The sequence below is a fragment of the Schistocerca gregaria genome, chromosome 8, assembly GCF_023897955.1.
Source record: "Schistocerca gregaria isolate iqSchGreg1 chromosome 8, iqSchGreg1.2, whole genome shotgun sequence".
Lineage (NCBI taxonomy): Eukaryota > Metazoa > Arthropoda > Insecta > Orthoptera > Acrididae > Schistocerca > Schistocerca gregaria.
The window spans coordinates 181462742-181475827 of record NC_064927.1 but is presented as its reverse complement, the minus strand read 5'-3'; the positions used below and the strand labels follow the sequence as shown (position 1 = coordinate 181475827).

Below are 13086 nucleotides of genomic sequence, written 5' to 3'. Positions count from 1 at the left end.
TCGTCGTCTTCAGGTGGAAGACTGTTCTGATGCGGCTCTCCACGCTCGTCTATCCTACACGAGCCTCTTCACGTCTGCATAACTATTTCATTTCAAAACCATTTAACTTGCCTGCTGAAGTCCAACTTTCGGAGCCATCTACTACCTTCAAAATCGTTCAGATGGCTATGAAGCACCTAGAACCGTTCGGCCACATCGGCCGGCGCTACAATCTTCACTCCTCACCTCCCGTATGAAGTTGACAACTACTTTATTTACAAACAAATTTCGGGTTTGCTGCGATCGCTGTTTAATTCATCCAACGATATTTCGGCTGGTCATCTGCCAGTCGTCCTCAGGTGGGCCTCTGTTCTTTGCATCCCCCCTCGCCCCATTTGGACGAGGTGGGACTGGCACTGGTACAAACAACCCACTCTTCAACCAGTTTAACATGTCTCTAGTGTATATGGTAAAACAAAAGCAAAACAAGGAGACAGGCGTATCATGAATTAAAATTACTTATTTAATGGGACAATGTATGTGAAATAATGCTGTCTTGATTAATTGCTTAAAATCACTGATAAAAACGTGGGCAGACAGCGTAGTTAAACCACTTGAGAAACTCTTGAAAAACGCTTTAAAAAACGAAAAAGAAACAATAAACGTGACCGTAGATACGCTGGCCATTAAAAACGGAGCAATGAGCACTTTCACTAAAACTGGAAAAGGAACTGTCCTAGGACAGTAGGTTGTAAGGGTAAAAGAGGACGAGTACAGAAAGAGAATGGAGATTTGGAGTGGTGAGGATTGATGGCTAGTAAGGGGTGCTGATGACACAGGGGTGCCTGTGGAGGACAAGGAGAGGGGGATAGCTGGTATTGGGATCTATAGATCTGAGAGGAACAGGGGGTGGAAGACAATAGGAAAGAGGAAGTGTAGTATGGGGGGGAGGGCGAGGGGGAGGAGGAGAAGGAGGGAGAGGGTTGTGTGGATTCAGAGGTTGTAGGGCGAGTATATGTCGTGGCCGAGTTCGAAGCCCGAGACAAGGACACGGTTGAAATTTCTTTGGAAGAGGACGTGCAGGATGTGTAAGTGTAAGGCTGGTGGGATGTGTAGGGAGAGACGCGGCCGCACACCAGGATCGGAAAGGAGAGGGGGCACAATAGTTATTATTAGAGTCAAGTTTATAGATGTTGTATGATATTTCGAGGTGTTCAATGTGCGCGAGGTGGAAAGTTAATGAGTTACTAAAGGACTGTTGTGTAGGAAAGTACGCGGATGTCGGAAGTGAGAGCATGGCGTAGGAGGATGTGGAGGGACTTACGGAGCTTGGGAGAGGCGGAGATCCATGCAACATTTGCATTGCAAACGATGGGTCGATCAGAGATTTGTACTTATGGAGGGCAGTGGAAGGGTGTAGTCCCCATGTCCGGCCAGTTAATACTTTTAGTCTATTGTGGGCTTTCTGTTGGATGATTAGTCCAACGTGTTTTAGTGTGTTAGCTAGCAGGATGAGACAGTCGTAAATGGTGACGTAGACGTCATGGAGACAGAAGGCTCCAGTGGTACAATCTATAATTATTGCCTGAGTTTTGGAAGGGTTAATATCAAGCAGTTTTGCTTACACCAGGCGGTAAACAGGGTGAAGTGGATTTCGAGGGATTGTTCATCTACATCTATATCTACATCTATATCCATACTGCGCAAGCCACCTGACGGTGTGTCGCGGAGGGTACCCTGAGTACCTCTATCGGTTCTCCCTTCTATTCCAGTCTCGTATTGTTCGTGGAAAGAAGTTGTCGGTATGCTTCTGTGTGGGCTATAATCTCTCTGATTTTATCCTCATGGTCTCTTCGAGAGATATACGTAGGAGGGAGCCATATACTGCTTGACTCTTCGGTGAAGATATATTCTCGAAACTTTGACAAAAGCCTGTACCGAGCTACTGAGCGCCTCTCCTGCAGAGTCTTCCACTGGAGTTTATCTATCATCTCCGTAACGCTTTCGCGATTACTAATTGATCCTGCAACGAAGTGCGCTGCTCTCCGTTGGATTTTCTCTAACTCTTCTATCAACCCTACCTGGTACGGATCCCACACTGTTCAGCAGCATTCAAGCAGTGGGCGAACAAGCGTACTGTAACCTACTTCCTTTGTTGTCGGATTGCATTTCCTTAGGATTCTTCCAATGAATCTCAGTCTGGCATCTGCTTTACCGACGATCAGCTTTATATGATCATTCCATTTTAAATCACTCCTAATGCGTACTCCCAGATAATTTATGGAATTAACTGCTTCCAGTTGCTGATCTATTTTGTAGCTAAATGATAAGGGATCTATCTATCTATCTATGTATTCGCAGCACATTACACTTGTCTACATTGAGATTCAATTGCCATTCCCTGCACCATGCGTCAATTCGCTGCAGATCCTCCTGCATTTCAGTACAATTTTTCATTGTTGCAACCTCTCGATACACCACAGCATCACCTGCAAAAAGCCTCAGTGAACTTCCGATGTCATCCACCAAGTCATTTATGTATATTGTGAATAGCAACGGTCCTATGACACTCCCCTGCGGCACACCTGAAATCACTGTTACTTCAGAAGACTTCTCTCCATTGAGAATGACATGCTGCATTCTGTTATCTAGGAACTCCTCAATCCAATCACACAATTGGTCTGATAGTCCGTATGCTCTTACTTTGTTCATTAAACGACTGTGGGGAACAGTGTCAAACGCATTGCGGAAGTCAAGAAGCATGGCACCTACCTGTGAACCCGTGTCTATGGCCCTCTGAGTCTCGTGGACGAACAGCGCGAGCTGGCTTTCACACGACCTTCTTTTTTGAAACCCATGCTGATTCCTACAGAGTACATTTCTAGTCTCCAGAAAAGTCATTATACTCGAACATAATACGTGTTCCAAAATTCTACAACTGATCGACGTTAGAGATATAGGTCTATAGTTCTGCACATCTGTTCGACGTCCCTTCTTGAAAACGGGGATGACCTGTGCCCTTTTCCAATCCTTTGGAACGCTTCGCTCTTCTAGGGACCTACGGTACACCGCTGCAAGAAGGGGGGCAAGTTCCTTCGCGTACTCTGTGTAAAATCGAACTGGTATCCCATCAGGTCCAGCGGCCTTTCCTCTTTTGAGCGATTTTAATTGTTTCTCTATCGCTCTGTCGTCTATTTCGATATCTACCATTTTGTCATCTGTGCGACAATCTAGAGAAGGAACTACAGTGGCGTCTTCCTCTGTGACACAGCTTTGGAGAAAGAGATTTAGTATTTCGGTCTTTAGTCTGTCATCCTGTGTTTTAGTACTATTTTGGTCACAGAGTGTCTGGACATTTTGTTTTGATCCACCTACCGCTTTGACATAGGACCAAAATTTCTTAGGATTTTCTGCCGAGTCAGTACATAGAACTTTACTTTCGAATTCATTGAACGCCTCTTTTATAGCCCTTCTCACACTACATTTCGCTTCGCGTAATTTTTGTTTGTCTGCAAGGCTTTGGATATGTTTATGTTTGCTGTGAAGTTCCCTTTGCTTCCGCAGCAGTTTTCTAACTCGGTTGTTGTACCACGGTGGCTCTTTTCCATCTCTTCCGATCTTGCTTGGCACATACTCATCTAACGCATATTGTACGATGGTTTTGAACTTTGTCCACTGATCCTCAACACTATCTGTACTTGAGACAAAATTTTTGTGTTGAGCCATCAAGTACTCTGAAATCTGCTTTTGTCACTTTTGCTAAACAGAAAAATCTTCCTACCTTTTTTAATATTTCTATTTACGGCTGAAATCATCGATGCAGTAACCGCTTTATGATCGCTGATTCCCTGTTCTGCATTAACTGATTCAAATAGTTCGGGTCTGTTTGTCACCAGAAGGTCTAATATGTTATCGCCACGAGTCGGTTCTCTGTTTAACTGCTCAAGGTAGTTTTCAGATAAAGCACTTAAAAAAATTTCTCTGGATTCTTTTTCCCGGCCGCCCGTTATGAACGTTTGATCTCCCAGTCTATAAAATTAAAATCTTCACCCAGAACTATAACATGGTGGGGAAATCCAATCGAAATATTTTCCAAATTATTATTCAGGTGCTCAGCCGCAACAGCTGCTGAGCCCGGGGGCCTATAGAGACATCCAATTACCATGTCTGAGCCTGCTTTAACCGTGACCTTCACCCAAATCATTTCACAAATAAGATCCCCGTCAATTTCCTTCGAAACTATTCCACTTCTTATCGCTATAAACACGCCTCCCCCTTCACTGTCCAGCCTGTCTCTGCGGTATACATTCCAATCTGAGTTTAGGATTTCATTACTGTTTACGTCTGGTTTCAGGCAACTTTCTGTCCCTAGTACTATATGGGCGTTGTGCCCGTTTATTAATGAGAGCAGTTCTGGGACCTTTCTATAGACGCTCCTGCAGTTTGCTATTAGCACATTAATATTGTTATTCCCTGTTGCATTTTGCCTACTCCTACCTTGCCGCTTCTCCGGAGGCGTCTTGTCGGGCCTAGGGAGGGAATTCTGCAACCTAAAAAAAAACCCATGTGCACTTCACCCTTGTAGCCGCTTCCGGCGTGTAGTGCACGACTGACCTATTCAGGGGGACCCTACATTTCTCCACCCGATAGCGGCGGTCGAGAAATTTGCACCCCAGCTCTCCACAGAAATGTCTGAGCCTCTGGTTTAAGCCTTCCACTCGGCTCCAAACCAGAGGACCGCGATCGGTCCTGGGAACGATACTACAAATAGTTAGCTCTGATTCCACCCCGCGAGAGAGGCTTTCCGCCTTCACCAATTCCGCCAACCACCTGTACGAACTGAGGATGACCTCTGAACCCAGACGACAGGAGTCATTGGTGCCGACATGAGCAACAACTTGCAGTCGGGTGCACCCAGTGCCTTCTATCGCCGCCGGTAGGGCCCCCTCCACATCTCGGATGAGACCCCCGGCAAGCAGACAGAGTGAACACTGGCCTTCTTCCCCGACCTTTCCGCTATTTTCCTAAGGGGCTCCATCACCCGCCTAACGTTGAAGCTCCCAATAACTAATAAACCCCTCCCCCGGTGTGCCTGCTCGGACCTTGCTGAAGGAGCAGCCACATGTCCACTCACAGGCAGAGCGGGCGATGCCACACGGCCAGCCTCCACATTTACCCTCCGCCTCGTGCGCCGCGAACGCCGCTCAACCCGCCACTCCCCTTGGGGAGAGGGTGGCCCAACAGCTCTCGGTACCCGCGAAGATGTCTCGACAGCAGGGACAGTGGGTGAAGCATGTAACACCTGGGGTCTACCTTGCGACGCACCAGACTCCCTACTGCCGCTACACTCCGAGGCAGCAGCCTGAAGACGGCTGACCGCGGCCATCAACACGCTCAGCTGTTCGCGAAGAGTGGCCAGCTCCTCCTGCGTCCGTACACAGCAGTCACACATCCTATCCATCCTAAGGAATCAATTTACTGAAGAGACTTAATCAGCTTTGAAGTACACTGCTAATTCACTAAAGGCGGCTGATTATTGACTAAATTGTGACTGCTAGCCACTTCCTGTAGGAAACAATGAAAATAGCACTACCTGTCTCTGGACTGTATTGAAAACAAACACTAGCACTACTGGCACTATGGTTGACTAAAGGGACTCCCTCTGACTGTGTTCAAAACAAACACGAAATCTATGGAACACTATTAATAGCACTCGACAATTAAAGCTTCCTAAAAGCAAAAACACACGGAAGAAGAAGTGACAAGTAAGAAATATACAGTTAATACTTAAATTAAGGTAGCTCGCTGCACAGCAGACGTGAAGCAGACGGCGGTTAGGGATTTCTGGAGCGTAGAGAGCAAGGAAAACAGTGTCATCAGCGTATTGAAGGAACTGGATCGTAGGGAAAAGGTATGGGCATATCAGTAGTCTATTAGAGATTAATGGAGGGGGAGATAACGGAACCTTGGGGTACTCCGGCAGTGGGATGGAGGCTATGTGAATTGGTGTTGTTAACAATGACATGGTTGTGCGATTGGAAAGGAGGGATGCATTAAGCGCAAAAGTACAAGGTTTGGAAAGGAGACCAAAATGCCATAAGCGGTCGTATGCTTTCTCTAGGTCGAAGGAGAGAAATATGGCAGATTTACCATTGTTGAGCTGTTATGACTGGAAGTGGTTGAGTCGATCGTAAGCACAGGAAGAGGGAAGGAAGCCACAGTGAGTAAATGGAAGCAAATAGTTGCGGATGCAAGAGTAGAGGGCGGATTCAAGGACCTTTCTGAACACTGAGATGAGGCAGCTGTGGCTCTACAAGGGGGATTTATTTGGTTTGAGGAAAAGCAGGATTTTGGAGGTTTTCCACAGGTCAGGACTGTAACCTGTGGAGAGGAGAGTGATATGACGAAGATTTGTTCCGTCCCGCGATATATAGGACGCTGTGAGATTTCGGTGCATGCATCAAAATCAAGCCGACAGACGGACCGCACTTCCCAACACATACGTAAGCATCCTATCCGACCAAGTGCATCCATTAATGTCCATTGTGCATTCCGACGGACTTGGGAAATTCTAGAAGGACAATGCGACACATCCATAATAGCTACAGAGTGCCTCCACGAACACTCTTCTGTGTTTAAACACTTTCGATGGCCACCAAACTCCCCAGACATGAACATTATTGAGCATATCTGGGATGCTTTCCAACGTGCAGTTCAGGAGAGATCTCCAACCCCTCGTACTCTTACAGATTTATGGACATCCCTGCAGGATCTATAGCGTCAGTTCCCTCCAGCATTACTTCAGACATTAGTCGAGTCCATACCACGTCGTGTTGCGGCAGTTCTGCTTACTCGCGAGCGCCCCCACACGATATTAAGCAGGCTTACCAATTTCTTTGGCTCCTCGGTTTATCTGTTGATGTTGAGGTACTTCCGTGACCAGCAAGATCCTCACATCAGTCTCTCAAAGAACACTCGTCGTTCCAACCCTCACATCAGCTCGGTCCCAATGCCAATGTCCAAGAGACAACAAGTTACGGACCGGCTTGCCTAAGAAGAGAATACAGCGGCTTTATGACTCCATTCCGTACCAAATCAGGACAACATTTAGGCCAGAAAGTGTGCAACATTACACTGTTAAGTGCGCTCATACTGCCAAGTTCTTTATAAATTTAATTCGATTGTGTAATCACAGAAATAACATCACATACTTCTCGTCTTCTGTGTGCTCAGCTATTTTTTTTCCTTTTTTGGTCAGGTAGTGTTTTAAGGATACTACCAAGAGTAGTGGGTATTTATGCCTCTTTATGTGCAGTCGCCAATCTTCTGCAAATCATCTTGCATTAGACAAGCATTTCCTGGCTTTCCAGCTTTGCTACGTGCAACACTTGGAAGTTTTGTACACTGAATGAAACACTAGTAAATCACAATTACTTTCATGTATTACCACTTGCCGAAACCTTGAATGCACGTATAATGAATATTATCCGTTTATTCCGCATACTGCCACTTTAAATAACTTTACATGCTGATCATATGAGCGATACACCGTCTCTGGTTTCCAGTGGTTAAATTATTGAGAAAAGTGCGTACAAGCTAATAGGTTAAAATCGAGTCGAGTCGAGGCGGGTGGCAGCCTTGCACAGTAATAGCTGTGGAGTTGTTAAGAGAGGCTGTTTTATAATGGTGAAGCGAATAGATTCGACAGCCGTGATTCATATTTAAGACTTTCCATTTTGTGTAACCTGAAGATGAGGGGTGATTTTTAAGAAGGATGTATAAACGGACAGCCCTTCACAAAAAGGTAACTTGTTTTGACTTCGTTTCCTGGAAGTGAGAATTGAGTAATAATTGCTATACAAAGGTTTCATTGCATCCGGTAATACCCACGTGTTGGTAATCAGGGAGAACTGTCAATCATGCGTTCAGTATTCTAATTAGTGCTCCCCAATTTAGAGTAGTTAAATAATATTCTATCAGGAATTGAAGAAAACAAATTTTGTAATGGAAATATTTTGTAGAAGCAGGCATTATCTGAGAGAGAGAGAGAGAGAGAGAGAGAGAGAGAGAGAGAGAGAGAGAGAGAGAGAATGCGGATTGTTCGTGTTAGAGTTCACTTTTGCGTTATTAAAAGAACTTCATATTACTTTCTTTTGTCACTTACAGTTATACGAGTGCAGGAGTGAGACAAGGTTGTAGCCTATCTCCGATGTTATTCAACCTGTATATTGAGCAAGCGGTAAAGGAAACAGAAGAAAAATTTGGAGTAGCGGTTAAAGTTCAGAGAGAAGAAACAAAAACCTTGAGGTTTTCCGATGACATTGTAATTCTGTAAGAGACAACAAAGGACTTGGACGAGCAATTGCCCGGAATGGACAGTGTATTGAAAAGAGGATATGAGATGAACATCAACAAAAGTAAAACGAGGATAATGAAATGTAGTCTAATTAAATCAGGAGAGGGATTAGGAAATGAGACACATAGTAGATGAGGTTTGCTGTTTGGGAAGCAAATTAACTGATGATTGTCGAAGTACTGAGGCTATAAAATGTAGACTGGCAATAGCAAGAAAAGCGTTTCTGAAGAAGAGAATTTTTTTAACATATAGATTTAAGATCAGGAAGTCCTTTCTGAAAGTATTTGTATCGAGTGTAGTTATGTATTGAAACAAAACATGGACGATAAACAGTTTAGATAAGAAGAGAATAGAAACTTTTGATATGTGGTGCTATAGAAGAATTCTGAGGATCTCCAATTTAGTATTGGAGAGAAGCTTGGGGGTGTAAAAATCGTAGAGGGAGACCAAGACATGAATGTAGCAAGCAGATTAAGAGGGATGTAGGTGCAGCAGTTACTCTGAGATTAAGACGCTTGCACAGGATAGAGTAGCATGGGTAGCTGCATCAAACCAGCCTTTGGACAGGAGACAACAACAACAACAACAGATATTTCACAAATCGTACCCTCACTGTTCGAAGAAATATGTTCGGTAAAAACTGATTTGTCATGTCTTGCACTTTTGAGTTAACAGCAATCAATCATTTTGAAAAGAGACTCAAAAAACTAATCTGCTAATATATCAAAATAGAAAAAGAATGAAATATGCCGTGCAGTGATCTATTTCAGCTCATCCCTCTTGCAGTACAGCCAGTATCCGTTGTGAGGTGATAATTTTTTTTTATGGTTTGAGGGCACAAAACTGCTACGGTCATTAGCACCCGTTCTGTGGCTTAGGAAAGACTAAAAAAATGGAAATCATTAGCAATGGGAGCGAAACTAAAAAACAGAAGAAAAGCTTAGGTGAGAATGTGTTGTAGGACCTGAATCAACATTTTTTACATAATATTAGACAGTTTTCAGTTACTTGAATTCCATGTAAATCTATTCAATGGACGCGTTTTTGTGATAGAGCACATTTAAATTACGTAACAGTCATCTTTTATGAAATCTAATTTACAGAGTGACAGATGCATTTCAGAATAATTAAAATCAGATTCTGTGAAAATAATATGCATAAATTAGTTAATTTCAAAATTAGGATTTCTACGCCGATTCTAGATCTGAAACTATAATCGGAATTTTGGAAGTCAGTTTACACACTGTTACTGTGAAATTCAGTTACACCCAGTTTGTGCATAGAGTTTCCAGCTATACAATTAACTTTTACAGTTTCATGGGACTTCCTATGTTATCCGCTACCGCTACGGTCGCAGGTTAGAATCCTTCCTCGGGCATGGATGTGTGTGATGTCCTTAGGTTAGTTAAGTTTAAGTAATTCAAAGTTCTAGGGGGACTGATGACCTCAGATGTTAAGTCGCATAGAGCTCAGAGCCATTTGAACCATTTTATAATATTTAGTTCATTGTGTCCAACTGCTTAAAAAGCCTGATGGTAAGGTCATTGTTTGGGATAAAATTCCTTAAAACACAAAAATAACGGCCAATTTTGATTTATTTTTATTCTCAAGTCATCCCAGTCGCAATTGTCTCTTTTATAAGGAACTTCTCAGTCGAAAGCGAAAAAAAATGTAAATGTATGAAAGCTATATATTTAGTTTATTCTCTTGATCTCAACTATTAACTACTCCTTCTTATTGTTATATTAAACTTCTCTTATAATGTATTAAATGTGATGGGCTTAATTTGTACTAAATAACACGGTAAGTGGCTAATCTCTCTCTCTCTTTCCAAGAAATTACCCCGACGTGTGATCTGCTGTTATGGTTAACCGGATTTGACTTGTTAATTTTAAGGGGTGGCCGGACGCCCTTCCTATCGCAAACGTTTAGTTGCTAATAATCAGTATAAACATGTACTTGGAAATATCCGTATAAACGACTTCATGTAGCTGGTATTTGGCAGGAGACGAGTAAACAGCAGCATTCAACGGATCAACAGTGCTGACTTTCTGTTGTGTGTCTACATAAGAGCAGCCGATATGTTTGTTCACAGTAATCGAAGCGTGACGTCTGTCCGCGGACAGCTAATAGGGGCTGTTGATGGCGACGAAGTGTGAGATTGATGCGCAGGAGGTTCTAACAAGCGCACGTGACATCCTGGTGCGCAGATTTACGTGCCAGACGAGTCGAGTAGGACGCTCTAACTGAACGTAAGCTGTGTTAACAAGGCAAAACGTGAAGCTGCATACCACTGCTGGCAGGAACGCACCTAATTTCTTGATATGCATCATCATATACGCCCAGAGAGACCGCACAGTGAGCCGGGGGGCACCTTCGTGGCAATACAGTCGCTATTGCCCCTGCACATTCCATGTTCTCTCTCATGTTCACTACATGACACATACATGGGAGTAGCAGAACTGTCCCATATTTTTCGTCAAAGGCTTGTTCTCTACATTTACCCAAAATGGTTTCGAGATAAAAAATATCGCCTTTTTTCCAAAGTAGCCAACAGCCTTGCCGCAGAGATAACACCGATTCCCATCAGATTACCAAAGTTAAGCGCTGTTGAGATTGGGTAATACTTGGACGGGTGACCGTTCGTCGCAGAGCACTGTTGGCAAGCGGGGTGAACTCAGCCCTTGCGATGCAGATTGAGGAGATGCTTGACTAAGAAGTAGCGGCTCTGGTCACGAAAACTGAAAACGGCCGGGAGAGCGGTGTGCTGACCACGTGACTCTCCATATCCGCATCCAGTGACGCCTGTAGGCTGAGGATGACACGGTGGTCGGTCAGTATCTTAGGGTCTTCTGAGACAAGTTCAGACGGAGTTTAGTTCTTTCCTGCAAAGATTCTGATTTACGTTTCATGAGCATCTCTCTTGCTATCCTAACTGCGTTATCAGGAATTTGTTGGATGTCTGCTGTCATCACATGATGAAAGTCGAAGTGTTCTGGAATGGGTCTTGTATAGGATCTTCTTTACTTCTACTTTTCTGGAATTGGTCAATGGCTCACTTTCGCTACGTACTGTACTGTTCGATACTCTCACACATACAGGATGTATCATAATTAGTGGTGTAAACGCACATAGTTGAAAGCACACCATACTAGAAGCAAGAAAGTCTCAGTAAACATGGGGTCGAAAATGCATACCTTAAGAGCTACGAGCAATTTTTCACTACTGTGAAGCAAATCTCTTCTACTGCAAGCTCTTTGCTTTACAAATTTTGGGAGGTAGTAGTATGGACGAAAACAAGAAAAATGTCCAGTAAACATTTGCTCATAAATGCGTACCTTAAAAGTTATGAGCTATTGTTCATTGGAAGAGCAGTGTTTCCAAGTAGTGAAGATGAGCACATACTAATAACTCTTAAGGTATGCATATTAGAGCACATGTTTACTGGACATTTTCTTCTTGTTTTGGGCCACATTACCGTTTCTCAAAATTCAGTAGAAGCGATTTGCTTCATAGTATCGAAGATGAAAAATTGCTCGTAGCCCTTAAGGTCTGCATTTTCTACCCTATTTTTACTGAAACTTTATTGCTTCTAGTATCGTGTGTTTTTAACTGTATTCGTTTACGATACTGTGATACATCCTGTATGTATTACTACATACATCGACATCCTTCACGGCACAAAAAGTTTGGTTTTTGGTTGTGATAAAGTTAAATAGTGTTCAACTTCTGCACAAATATAAAAATGTGCAGATAGAAATTATTTCTAGGTAAAAACCGAACTACGAACAGTTGCGTTGAAAAAAATTTTCATTTAATTTTGAGAAAATCATCTGGTATAATAATGATAACAACAACATCACTACTACTACTACTGCTAATAATAATTATTATAAAAACAATAATAATAATATTTTTGATTACAATTTGAATAGCATCGAGTTTACCGAGGTTTATTTGGATCAAATCATGAACAGTTTCGGATTTCTTATAAATCCACTTTTACGTAGTTGTTACATGTTTCGCCTTTTTCTTGCTGGGCCTCGTTTGGAAGCCCTTATTGGTTTGCTGTACTAGGATAGCAAAAAAGTATTTTGTCCATTATTTGATAAAGGTTTCGAGAGATTTGGTTCCTATCATCTTATCTAAGCGCTTATGAAATGGTTTTAAAAATCAAGTGACTCTGAACACTATGGGACTTAACATCTGAGGTCATCATTCCCCTAGACTTAGAACTACTTAAACCTAACTAACATAAGGACATCACACACATCCATGCCCGAGACAGGATTCGAAACTGCGACCGTAGCAGCAGCGCGGTTCCGGACTGAAGCGCCTAGAACCGCTCGGCCACAGCGGCCGGCTGAAAATTTTTAAGGAAACAGTGAATTCCATGACGACGACCAAAAAGGTTTTGCTATATTTTACTTCTAAAATAATAGAAAAAACCGGATTAAGCAAAAGTCTTGATTTCTCCTTGTAAATCTGGGATATATCTCGAATTTGAGCTAATGTACACGAAGTTCCAGAAGATCACAAGGAGGATATAAGCTAAGTAACTTACTTCATTTTAGATTTTCCTTTCTAGTAACTCTGAATAATGCTCGCCATTAAAGATGCTGGATAAATCTAATATTTTAATTTGTGAAATATCGTCGCTAGAAAAATGAGGTTGTAACGTCTACAGAACCTTTTCAACTTTTCTATGTATTCTACTTCCCTACCACAAATGTAATGTGTTCGTCCCGCTT

General features: G+C 42.8%; 1 protein-coding gene across 7 annotated transcripts in view; it reads right to left on the bottom strand.

The window, feature by feature from the left end:
• Positions 1 to 13086, bottom strand: part of LOC126284496 (aquaporin AQPAn.G-like) — a 91963-nt gene that overhangs the window by 58502 nt on the left and 20375 nt on the right. The window contains exon 1 of one of the 7 annotated variants that reach the window (XM_049983462.1): positions 6868 to 6915. The exons of the other annotated variants lie outside the window; for them this stretch is intronic. The gene's annotated coding sequence lies outside the window, so the exon portion shown is untranslated. Of the gene's footprint in view, positions 1 to 6867; positions 6916 to 13086 lie in introns of those variants that run through there. 7 annotated transcript variants of the gene reach the window in all.